Here is a 13,885-nt window from a genome sequence, read left to right on the forward strand (position 1 = left end):
ATTTGAATTCATTTTTCCTGCGCAAAAATAAAACAAATCCCGAGGTTGGCCGAAGGTGAATATTCGGGCGTGTTCGGGCAGGGACAGAACTTGATGTACCTACATCTTAGGCTTATCTGTCTTTGAAGTTGGAGCTGAACCAAATGTTTATCGGAAATCATAGAGAAAGTAATTGAAGACTGAACACTGAGCGTCTGGAACCGGTTTTATTTAAGTAATGAAGTTCTACATCCACCGCGAATTTGTTTCGCTATCGCAGTATTATTCCGTTGATATAATTGGTGTTGGTTACACGTCGCAAATATATGTGGAAATTTAAAATGTTACCCCCCCCCCCCCCCCCCAACTATTCAAATGAAATAATTTGCTACAGCAACAAAGTTCCTGGGAGTAGTAGAATTTCGTTCAAATACACATAATTCAGACGCTCAGTGTAATATTTCAAAAATTTTCTCTACTATTTACAGCAAAAAAAAAATGTTGTTCAGCTTCAACTTCAAATACGTGTGAATACCAGCCTTGCACTGAGAAAAAGGATTGGTTCCATGAACAAAATATATTTGTTTGAATGATGGTTGTTTCATTCAAACAATATTTATTTGATTCTACCAATCGTTTATTTGACCGTACTAAACGTTAAATGTTCCAAACAAACTACACGTGTTCTCAAAACCAAATTATTTGTTTAAAAATAATTTGTTGCACCAAGCAGTTATTTGTTTGGTCCAACACTTCAAACAGATATTTGGTTCAGTCAAACAAATCATTATTATTTTTCTAAACAAACAGCATGTTTGCTTAAATTATAACATTTTAAACGAATATTTTGCAGCGCCAACAAAATATTTTGTTAGCGCAACTAAACCATTTGGTTGGCGACATTACTTTCCGGTTTTTATTTTGTTGGCTATGCCGTTTTATTGTTATTGAAGCAGCTCCGTGATGGTGCTGGAAATTGAATATTGTGGGCATCAGGTTATTATTTCCTCGTTTCCGTTTGTATGTGAGCAAGTGCTGATCTAAAAAATGGTTGATGAGTAAACCAAGATAATTTTGGAAGATTGGGGTGTTTGCAGTTAATTGGACTTGTTGCAGGTAAGTGAAATATTTTCCATGTAGGCTATGTTGTTTGTCTAGGCGCGGTTCTTGTATAAATATTATTTTCACCCCCTCTTCTATCTATATAGTTGCTGGTAACTATTTTGTGAAACTGTGGTGAGATTCATTAAATAGTTAACCAGCAATTTACCGTTATAACGTGTGGTTGGAATATGTTTAATACGTTAAAATACTTCACAACTAGTTAACCAGCAATTTACCGTTTTAACGTGTGGTTATGTTTTATACAAAAATAACTGCAAATATGGGTGAATTCACATTTCCTTAGCAAAATTAAAACTATTAAATTTGTACATTATTGATTACGTTAGTTTGGACATATTAAAATTACTATGTGAAGGTTTCGGTTGGCGTAGTTATAATATGTAATTAATAACCAACAATTCAGATAATTACCCAAGAATTTTAATGTAGCTAACCTGACCTAAATAACCATTCACATAATTTCACAGTATGAATGTAATTAACCTATCTTAACCATTCTCATTCACTTTTTGTAACGTACCTAACCTAAAAACTCAGTAAATTATTACTAAACTACGTGAAGCATTCCAATGCCTTTTCGCAGAATAGTTACTGATAAATATCTAAGTAAAACAGTGAATACACTTTTCACATTTAAAACTAAAATTAGCATGAAGCCTCACTTGTCAGACATTTGCTTAAAATATTTTTAATAATTATTTTTCTCAGAGGTTATGTGCATTAAGTAACAAAATTGAAGCAATAATAATTAGATTTCACTGCAATGATTGGTTGGTTAGGATAGGTTAATTGATAATGCTTTTCAACCATTTGAATATTTAAAAAAAAATTTAAAGCAGCAAAACTAATCAACCATCCACACTGTTTATAAGTATTTTAATGCTGCCGACACAAAAACCAACAACCATTATCATATCACTGTATTTGTAATACACAACTCTGACCTTACCACTTGCTTAAATGTCAAATATTGGTTTAAAAAAATAAACATTTAGTTTTTTCTTCAGAAAACTCTGTCCCCTTCAGAATTAAGCTTAAATCTTATATGATGTGGGTTGACAAAGTCATAGAACTAAGTAGACAACTTTTAATGCATGTATATTGAAATATGTTTTAAAACTATTCATTCTCACATCTGTATGTGATCCTACTTGTAAGTTATACTTTCCTTAATTTTGCTAAATATTATGAATCTTAACTGCTCTATGTAGGTAAAAGTTACAAATTGCGTATCCAGGTGTTTTCAGATATACCTTTGATCCTGAGGCATGATCCTGCACATTTGATCCTGTAATTCATGATGCTTTTTTCAGCAGTGGGGAGGCATTTTGCGTGAAACCTGATGTAAAAAATAAATTACGAATAAGATAAATTACGCCAGGTAGGTGTTACGCGCCTCCACACTGCTAAAAAATAAGCATCATGTACCACAGGATCAGGTGTACAGGATCATGCCATCAGGGGCCTATTCCACCAATAAACTTTGCAACTTTTCACTTTGCACTTTGCACTTTTCTTTCTTACTTCCGTTCCACGAAAATTAGAATTCGCAAAGCAAAAATTGAAAAGTGCAAAGACTTTGCACTTTTGAACGTGACTTGATGCAAGTTTTTGGACATACGCCATTGCTAAGAACTTTTTCTGTTGAGTCGCACCTGTGTTTCCGTACCATGTGCGTCTCTGCCTGAGGACGGGAGCAGATAGCAGTTCCCGAAACGTCGCTTGTTTCTGTTTAGGTAAAACTATTGTATTTGTTTGTTTTTTCGTTTTGTCATGTTTTTTGTCTCGCTTCAACTGTTGTGCTGAATTATTTTGGGTTTCAATATTTTTGTGTTGTCATCATTTTTGGGGATTTTTTCGTTCTCTTAGTACATTTTTCTTTGTTTTTTCTTTGTTTTCTGACCATATTCCTGTTTCGGAATATTTTGTGGTGTTCATATCCTTGTTGACAGCAGCAATTGTTTGCTTAATTTTGTGTGTTTTTTGTATCTTTTTTTGAGCATTTTTATTTTTATTTTTATTTATTTATTTTATTTATTAGTTTTTCTTCAACAGAAAAAGTTCTTAGCAATGGCGTATGTCCAAAAACTTACATCAAGTCATGCACTCCCATTGCACAAATCTTTTAAAGATAACACTTTTGAACGTGTTTCTGTTCCACAATAATCTCTCTCTGCATAGGTAACTCATTCTAAAAATATTTGCAAAGTTTTCAGAGGTTTTGCAAATATCATTTTGCTTTTGCAGTTTAATTTTTACTGTGTGATCTTATTTAATTACAGTACACTCCCTATTTAACGCGGTTGTCGGGGGACATAACTTTTACCCGCGTTGTTGCATAACCGCGATGTTTCGATGTGACCAAGGTCAAAAGGCATAAAACACCGCCTGTGTTCTAATAGGTCGGCAAGCACGCACAGTATAGACGGCCCGCCTTTGTGCGGACTTTGCATCCGCAGTTTTCACTAAACGCGGGTGAAAAAATAAAAATAATAAATTGTAAATATAAATATTAAATGTTGAATTTTATTTTTTATTTTTCCGCATGCCGCGCACAGTTTGTCGCACGGCCTACGAGCGCGCCACACGCCGCCATACACACGTGCGGCACACAAGCTGCTGCCAGTCTCGTGGTGTCAGCCACAGTATCTGCTTCGTCTGAGTGTCCGTAACAAAGTAAGTGCAGTGTGTGCGGTTACACACGATTTTGTGGTCAAAGTCTTCTAAATAGAAAGGCCATAGTAATACTTCAAACCGAATATGAATCGCAAAGTACCGAGTTTGATTGACAAAATAAAAATTCTAGATTTACGTACTTACAAATAGCGTGTCTTTTGCAGAAGTATGCAGCAGATACGTGAAAAACTATTCTAGCATTCGTACAATATAAAATAAAGAATCGTCTATCGTGTAAAGTGGTTAAACTTTGTTATCCATGCTTATAGTAAATTATAAATGGTCACATGTGGGATACAAAAATTGCGCCAAAATAATTTTAGCGCAATCAGTGGCGCCGTATTAAAAAGTCTGTTAAACGTTGTCTTTACTTATTCCATCAAACGCTTTGTCGAGTTGCTGAGTGTGTGTGGCTCGGATCGGCAAGTGTTATATTCCCCAGCCTCTGGTTAAAGGTCGGGAGGCCGCTACACATAAACATATCCGGGGCTTGTTTACTACCTCACGGCAAAAGTGGTACAGTATGGTTCACGTAAGTATTGGACCACTGGGAATTCCTCGGCAAAGATTAAAATTACGCTAGCTGATTTACTTTATTATTTAATGTTAAAACATTATACCAAAGTAAAAAGATGAACGTGTATAATACAACGAATAATATTACGTCTGTAGGTTCAAGTTGTAACAAAACATTTATATGTCTCCGCTTAACACACGTGACCACGAGAAGTGTGCAGACGGAAATGAGTGAACTACTCAAGGTCACCAGACTTCCCCCCTTTCGGCTTAATCGCCCCTCTCATCACTGGCGCTTATATTCCACTCCTCCCGTCTACCGCTCTACCCGGGTGTCTTGGTCGCATATTCTCGGCTCGCCTCTCCCCTCCAAGCGCTTGCCGTCAACCAAACCTATCCAAAATCAATCCCCAGCCGAGTCACGCTGGATAATGTCGCTGGACGGTAGGCTTTATCGGGTCCCCTGTCCGATGCTTTATTTGTGGGTTAAAAAAAATGTTAAGAACTAATGTTTCAGAAAATAACACTGGTCTGGATTGGATCATAATTTGAAAACACTACAAGATAGAGGAATAATGTACGGAGATATCTTGTTTAGAATTTCACTGCGGACATTTTCTACGCCTAGGCTTTTTTCTGCCCGATGCTTAGTTTGTGAGTTACAACGCAAAATTATCCTAATCGGCTGTCAATCATTTATTCCATTATTATTACAGTAGAAACTCGTTAATCCGTGACGCGCTAATTCGGGAATCGGATAATCCGGGACGATTTAAAAGTGCAGAAAAAAAAGAGAAGTAAAAATTGTCAGCGCTTAAAATTAACGTCACGCGGGCCGGCGGCCGGCAAACACTGCAAGCCTTCGCATGGGCCGCCAAACTCTGCAACGCTGTTTGTACCGACCCTTTGTGTCGTCCCCCTTTCAGCTGTCACATTTGTCACTCTTTAAACTTGAGGGGGATGTCTTGACTTCTGCTTCCCGTCTCCCTTTGTTTGTTTCCACCCGCCAACGCACGGCAGGCGCCTGGCGAGTGACGTGTCTGGCTGGCATTCGGCTGGACGAAGTGGGAAGATTGAGAGGGAGGGGGGGGCTACCCAAAATTTATGTGTGCAAGTTCAGCACGATCTTATCTTTCTCTCTTCGGCTGTTGTAAATGACCGTGAACTAATGGCTAGGCAGTGCCGTATTTTTTTTAAGCAGAGACTAATTCGAAGACGGTCTTTACCGTGAACGGATTATCCGGGTTTATTACTTTTTTTTTTTTACAGGATTTTAATTAGCCGGGCATCGGCGGGTCCCAATTAACACGAATAATGGAGAGTTTACTATTTATATCCATCTGCTGCCATGGCGCAGTAAGCCTCGGTAGATGTTACGTCACATGACCTTGGCCTTAACCCAGCTGCACGCCGGTATCTGAGAAGCTTGACAAGACCTTCCGGGCTTTAATCGCTAGTCCGTGAAATTCGGTAATCCGTGATTATCTCGGTCCCGACCATCACGAATTAACGAGGTTCTACTGTGTTATTATTATTATTATTAATTTCTGATTGGGGGACATGGTTTGACCCGCGATATACCCGATTCCGCGATCTATCGGGGCGCGGTATACCGGGAGTTTACTGTAATTTGTTTGAGGTGGTTAAAAGTGTTGTTTGTTATAAATTTAGCATCTAAGTAATTATTTTATTTTATTTAATGTGGTTGAGAGAAATGAAAACATAGGTAGTAACATAAACACATAACCTACAAAAGTAAAAGAAGGAAAATGAGGAGGCGTATTTTATTGCATTCAAGTGATGAGGCTGATGAAGATGACAGAGTTCCAGTAAGGAAAGTGTACAGATTAAGAATAAATTTCATGATTGACAATGATATTCATTGTGCTTTTAAAAGAACGTCAGTCCATTCCTTCTCCTTTTGTTTCTGTGTTACTGTACCTACTCGAGAAACTTGCAAATAATATATATTTTTTTTTATAAGTTCTAATACTGCTAATTTTTTATGCACAACTTCTATTTTCTTACTCATCATGCACTCTATAACCTACAAACTAGGCAACAGTAATGTAAACAATGAATAAAATAATGCAAAGACTTTGCAGACTGGCTGTAGGAATGCAAAGAGGTTAAAAATTTTGGTGGAACACATTTACTTTGCACTTTTCAGTTATGTGCAAAGTGCAAATTGAAAAGTTGCAAAGTTTATTGGTGAAATAGGCCCCAGGATCATTGCATCAGGATCACAGGGTTAACTTGGATATGCAATACGAAACATTTACCTCTATTGTACATAACAATCAAACCATTGAAACTGTCAGCTACTTAATACTTGAACAGTGCTATCCTCTAGATAAGAGAATATTTACCAGTAAATATTTTATCTTAAATCTGCACTTCTTGTATTAACAAAAATTTAAATTTATAAAAAAAAAATATTTTTTAGTTCTCTGAATTATCTTTGATAGTTTCATGAAACAGCATTAGTGTATTTCATGTTGTTTTTAGATGTGCTAGTTTACGTATTAAGCGGTTGATTAGTTTAGCTCATTAGTTGTATAAAATATTGTAAAAGGAGAGCTAAGTACATTAATGTAAAAAATTTCACAATGCTAATTTTTTACTGCCTGTCCTTGCTTGCCAATCATTACTTAAGGGTGTCTTGGTTTACTTCAAGTAGTTTGCCAGTAATTGGCCATTTTAAAGTATGGTTATATTAGGTATTCCAAATACTGTTACATTACGAATATGGCCAGGTAGGTTTGGTTAGCTACTTTAAAAATACTCTATAATAGTTCGAATGTTTTTTTTAGGTAAAGTGTTCTATGTTACTTTAATGTTTTATGTGTTTGACATGCAAACATATATGAAAATAGGTTTTAATATATATATATATATATAAATATAGTAATATGTGTATATATATATAGTAATATGTATATATATATATATATAGTAATATGTATTATAAACTTGCATGGGTTTAGCTACTTAGATTATATATGAAAAAAAATTTGGGTTCAATTGAACTTCTCGATACCAGATTTCTTATTGGTTGAGAAAACCGGAGGGGAAAATAATGATGTCATATTAGTAGGACAAAGGTGTTAGTATAAAACGTGGGAGTTATAGAGTTGGTATAACTGGATGTACGAAATTGTTTTACTATATGCGTGTTTGTTGGTGATTTGTGATGTTAGGGGTAGTTTTGGAAGTTAAAGCGGGAGTGGTTTATTGTAGTAGTTTGAAATATGTGTATTTAATACTTAAAGTTGAAGGTAATAGTGTTCTTTACCAATGAAAAATTTGTAAATGTTGGTATCACTGTGAGCATTAAAATGTTGAAAGGTTGGTATCAATGTAGTTGTGAATGAAGACGGGTGGCAGTTAAATTGTCATGGTGTGTGGTATGTTATGGAGGGAAAATGTGAAAGAAAAAAGACAGGTGAGTGGAAATAAAAGTAGAAGAAAAAATTAGAGAATGTTGTTTGATGGTGATGGTAGATAGGGTAGAGAACGATAGTTGATAGGTGAAAGTGTGTGTTAAGAGTTGGAAATGATGTAGAATTAGAGTATTTGTTGAACAAGTGCATATTTTTTTGTGTGGTATCGAGAATTACACTTAAATGTGTAGGCTTAATGTGACTTTCACGATACCGCAGAAATTATTTGTGTGGTATCGAGAAGTACAATTGAATTGGTAGGATTCAAGTGAACTTGGTGATACCGCAGAAATAATTTTTGCGGTATCGAGAAATACACTTGAATGGGTAGGATTCATATTAATTTCACGATACCGCAGAAATTATTTCTGTGGTATCGAGAAGTACAATTGAATAGGTAGGATTCAAGTTAACTTGGCGATACCACGAAAATTATTTTTGCGGTATCGAGAAGTACACTTGAATATGTAGGATTCAAGTTAACTTGGCGATACCGCGAAAATTGTAGTTACAGAGAACAAGTTCCCCGCCCAAAACCCCCATATTCCCGCGCTTGTTCTGTTAGAAAGTAGGGGTGGTAATGATGCAAGTGATGCCATCTTGTTGTCGTCATTAATTATAGGCTGGTATCGGGTCGTTAATTTGTCCCAAATTTTTTTTCCAATTTGTCACACAGACATGTTGTGTCCCACAGTAAACTAATGTGTATTTTTTTGAAAAAAAAAAGAGAATTAAAATTTAACAAGCCAGAGAGACATACCAAATATATATGTGGACAATTTGCATGACTAAAATTTGACTAATTTTAATCTGTTGTTTATTATATTTGTGGCTTTTACTGTTTTTCAGGGCAATCTCTGCACAGAGGAAGAAAGTTTAGTTTTTTTGTGGATGCAGAGATTTTCCTTAAAAAATCAAATATCATCACTGCTTTTTTCTGTAAAGTTTTCCTGCTGCACCATATTCAATGCCCCAGTAACTGGCAGTCACACAGAAATTCATCCAGAAGTAAGTTGTCAAATTCAAGGTACCGTACCTAATATTTTTACAGTAATAAAATCACTTTGTACAACTAAATCTTGAATTACACATAATTTTGCTGAATTATAATAATTGCAACCTATTTAATATCCACAATTCCTTCTCAACTTTTTTGATTTTTTTCATTTTTTTCATTTGGATAGTGGCTGTTGTGTTTTTCAAACATGTAGCCTACTTAATTGCATCCAAAAAATATCAGGATAAATTTTTGGAATGATAATTTTTTTAGATTTCCAAATAAATCAAGATATAAAAAAGTTCTGAAAAATAATGTTAATGTATCTGCCTTTGTCAAAATATATGTTTGAAGTGCTGGAACATAGTGTGAAATTTCTTGTGATTTTCACTGAATCCAGGAAACTTTAAAGTTAGAAACATGTTTCAGTCAGAAGGTTGCATGGACTCGAGTCTTCTTTTTGTAACAAAGTCCATAATTACTACACTCACACTGTTATGATCCATACTCTGTGTTACCTAATCAAAACTTTAAACATTTTTATACTTGGTCTTTACTTGATACATAGTGAGACCTCAATATAGGTAAGCCTAGCTGCAAACTAATTGGACCCAGTATCACATGTGAAACCAATATTTTTATTGGGGAAGCTCTACCCAAGCATAAGCCAACATATAAAATATTAAGACTTAAATTTATTTATGTTAATTTATAAATGTTTGTATATTACCCAAGATCAGATTTGTAGAGAATTTCTTGTATGTATATGTGTGTACATATATGTATGTATTTGTATGTTTATATCCCAAGATGTTTTATGTTTCCAATGTGATTCTATGACACTTGAGATTTTTCATATAACATTTCAAAACATTTATACAAGTTTATAGCTTATTGGTTTTCAATCCGAGGGTTACCTTTATATTTCCTTTATGGTTGTACTTGTAGACAATATCTTGTACAGCACATGAAAAGGCACTTAGGCCAATAGAAACAGAAAATATATTTTTGAAAACAAAAATTGACAGAAAATAAAATCATAAAATTTTGGCTCTAAATATTTTATCCTATATAATTTGTAAGCAAGAATATGCACTGTGAGTAACATGGAGACAAATAAGGATTAAAAGATTTATTCACGACCAGTGATGCAGTTATGAGTGAATTAACATAAATAACGTTACATAGTAATTAATAGTTTACCTTTTAGCATAAATTTTTAGTTTGCAGGCACCTACAATGGGGTCTCACAAGTGCATCAAGGAATGACCAAGTATAAAAAGTTTCAAGTTTTGGGTAGGTAACGAAGGGTATGGCTTCATAACAGTGTAAGTATAAAGCAATTATGGAGTAGGTTACACAAAGAAAGACTTGAGTCCATGCAACCTGGCTGAACTATGTTTCAGACATTCACTGAAAATAACAAAGAATTTCCAGCACTTGAACCTCATTAATTTGGCAGTGGTAATTACACGTACATTAGCATTTTTTTTTTATCTACATTCCCCACTACTTAAAATATAATGCTGGTTTGACGTGATAACATCTTATGAACAGTCTACATTTAGTTATAATATACTCCCATAAAAAATTTCTCTATGAGGATTAAAAAAAAAACCACCCCATCTACATTTCCCACTACTTAAAATATAATGCTGGTATGACGTGATAACATCTTGCACACTTCATGTTCAAAAGAGGAAGTACATAACTGTCTACATATGATTTTCACAAAAGGAAGTTTATTGAATACCTGATACTTAAAAACACTACCCCTTCCCACTTTCACAACCCTTCAAGGAGAATGTTTCACTGCTTGATGAAATTTTTCATCTTGATGTTAAAAAAAATTACTCTTTAACGTAACCTTTTTCTATTTCAGGTTACTATCCTTTAAAGTAGTTTTTTGTTTCTCCTTGGTAATTGTAATCAGTTGAGGTACATAAAAGAGTAATTCATCATCAACATATGATTGAAGAAAAGATGTTCGATGAAAACATGAGATTAAGGGAGAAAATATTTCTTTCCTACCCTTCAAAGAAATATTTTGTCCTGTTTAAAAGAATGTTGCACACTGGAAGTTAAAAAGAAAATCAATACTATCTACATCTGATTCAAACAAAAAATTAATTCAATACACACGATTTTGGTGCACTACTTTCCTCATTCTCTCATCCCCCTTACCCCTTCCTACCCCCTTCTCAACACCTACCACAGATCTTTCACATGTTTACATCACTCTTTCTACCCCTTCAATCCGAATTTGGGCAGCTCTTGATGAAATTTTGCATACTTGACATTAAAACTAAGAAGGCAGTTACTGTCTTCATACAATTTAAAAAAAGACCCTTCATTCTGTGTTCAGCCTGGGCAATGCTAATATTTTATACAAACAACCATTCTCGAGATAGATCGCATAGAGTATGGAGCGCTTGGACATATTTACAATAAAGCAAGATCAATTGTAGAATCCATTACGTAGTACAATATATAAAGTTAAATTACTCATTAAAAATATTATCATTAACAAACCTTAAATGAAACAGGTCTCAACAATGGAACATCTGCCTAACTTACGATAAATAGGAAAGGTCAATACCTAATTGAAGTTATTAAAGTTTGTAACCCATGCACAACACTATCACATTTTGAAGTAGATTTATTGTATATAAAAACAAGTCATCCTTTACACTTAAAATTGAATGTCAATCATTGCAAAGATACATATGTAACTGAAGTATAGGCTTGTATACAGAGTGTGATGACTTGAAAACGAAGCCTGTCTTAATGTAATATCTGCCCCAACTTATGATAAAGGTTTGTTAGGGTCCCCTTGTTTTAGAGATAAACATGTTAATATGTGTATATTCAAATATTTAAACAGTTAAAAGAAACACTTACATTTTATTCTACTTAAAATATAATTATGATCAAAATTTAATTGTAACATATTTACGTTTTCAAATATTATTATTATTATTTATCAGGAAATAAATATCTTATTTTTGTGAGTAATTCCCTTTATAAATTGTACTGAATACTGGATTCTGCAGATGAGCTTGCATTATCGTGCATGTGGCTAAGCTCTCTCGACTCTTCAAACCCTATCTCAAGAACGGTTAATTGTATAAAATATTGCCTGACACAGGAAACATAATATTTACAAAAAGAAAATTTTGTAACCTTTGACCTCAAATATCTTGATAACTTATCAAAAGGTCTTCTATAGCAAAATTAAGAATGGCGATATCTCCTAAAGTATTTGGAATTTCTTATCTCCGTCGGCTTAAATGAAAAGAGGAATTTAAAGAACATATAATAAAAGTAATTTCGGATTTTTAACATTTTTTTTGCAAATACCGCTCAACTACATATTTACCTAATTTACTGCATGAGTGTACGGTCACCACAGCTTCGTTCGCCATTGTAAACAACTTACTTTTTTTTTGTGCCACATGCTATTGTACACCATACGGCCATGAACCAAACGTATGGTGACGTAAATGTGAAAATTAATAAGTTCTTTTCTTAGCGTTCCCCTTTAATATTAAATGTATTATGCATGAAAATAAAGGTGAAAACTTGCGTTTTAAACACACAAAAGAGCGGATTACAGTTCCATTATTAAAATACGTTTTAAGCAACGTACGAGTTTCCTATACATATGGCATCTTCGTGCATATTCAGCGATATTCGTTTTACCACATTAAAAACATTCTGAAAAGTCAAATGGCTGCAATGAATATCCAAACAATGCAATGGCAATTTAACTTCTATTCCTCAACGTAAACAATTATTTTGATGGCGGTAGCTATCGTTTTATAGTATTATTTCTCAAAAAATCTGAAATTAATAAAACTTAAACACGTAATTAAATACAAAGTTCAAAAATCAATTGTGTTATAAAATTTCAGCAGACCAAGTGGCTATATCAAGATGCTTCAACATTCTCATTTCTTACACAAGAACAGCAAATTTCATGTTTAACTTGCGGCAATAATGAAGAACGGATATATTGGATATATTTATAATTTTAATTATGTGATATAGTGAAGTTATAGTTAATATATAAAAACGTAACCGTCTGACATATTATTTAGTGTGGTGTATATTTTCTTATAGTTTCCCATATAGTGAGATGATAAAAAATTTGAACATTTCCCTCATTTTGCATTTTCCCAGTTATTACATTTTTTTTTTCCTGGTCCCTTGAAATATGTAAAAACGAGGTTCTACTGTATTATATTTCATTCAGAGGTTGGGTCATTGTTTGACTGGTCAATGATTTTATATACTTAATTGTCGATCAAGTATTTTTACTTAAACTTTTTTAACCATGTACTTGCTATATACTATTTAGAATTAGAAACCAAACAAAAATCATATACAGTCCATTACTGTATCAAAGATATTTAATTTTAAAATTTTATAACTTAATTGGGATATTCTTCTAAATGTCTTATTTTGTGTTTTGTCTTACATTTCAGCATAAAACTGTCTAATGATATGTATTTCTTTTTTCTTTTCAGGTGCATGTTGAAGATGAACCTACATTATGTCATTAAGTTTTATTTTTATAAATGGAACTTAATTCATAAATATTGAATTTATTTAATAAATTTTAAAAAAATAACTGGATTATGTATTTAATTTTAATAGTTAATTTATGTAATTAAATTGACAACATGCCCTCCAAAAGCCATGGGCTTTAAAAGGTCATTGCATGTGTGTGTGTGTACCCAACCCTCGTCGGTACCGAGAGCAGCCAAACAACTACCTGGGGTAGGAACCCCAGCAGGTAGGCATCATCACAAGGCCTACATATAAAAGGTAAATAGCCACATAGCAGCAGCATCTGGATCATGGCAAAACAGTTGTACATATTTAAGAGAAATTCTAATTGCATCAATAATACCAATTACAGAGTTGACGTAGCTTGGATAAAATAAGAAAATATTTTATTATACCTTTTATTGATAACTTACATTTATTGCCAAGTTGAAAACTAAATTTTTCTCACTTTTATTAGCTTCACTTGTAGCTACGCATTGGCGTGTATTCAATAGACGCTAGGTAATCATTGCTTACCCTGTTATGTTGCTTGGCATAATGTAATATTTTTTGCTATGTGGTAATCTCATCTCATGTG

General features: G+C 33.8%; 1 long non-coding RNA gene across 1 annotated transcript; it reads left to right on the top strand.

Moving 5' to 3' along the window:
* The first annotated feature begins 953 nt into the window (after positions 1–953).
* On the top strand, positions 954–13,342 carry LOC134533494 (uncharacterized). The gene is made up of 3 exons (XR_010075318.1): positions 954–1,095; positions 8,589–8,747; positions 13,266–13,342. It is a non-coding gene; the product is annotated as an uncharacterized LOC134533494 (long non-coding RNA).
* The last annotated feature ends 543 nt before the right edge of the window (positions 13,343–13,885 follow it).

The sequence above is a fragment of the Bacillus rossius genome, chromosome 6 (assembly GCF_032445375.1).
Source record: "Bacillus rossius redtenbacheri isolate Brsri chromosome 6, Brsri_v3, whole genome shotgun sequence".
Lineage (NCBI taxonomy): Eukaryota > Metazoa > Arthropoda > Insecta > Phasmatodea > Bacillidae > Bacillus > Bacillus rossius.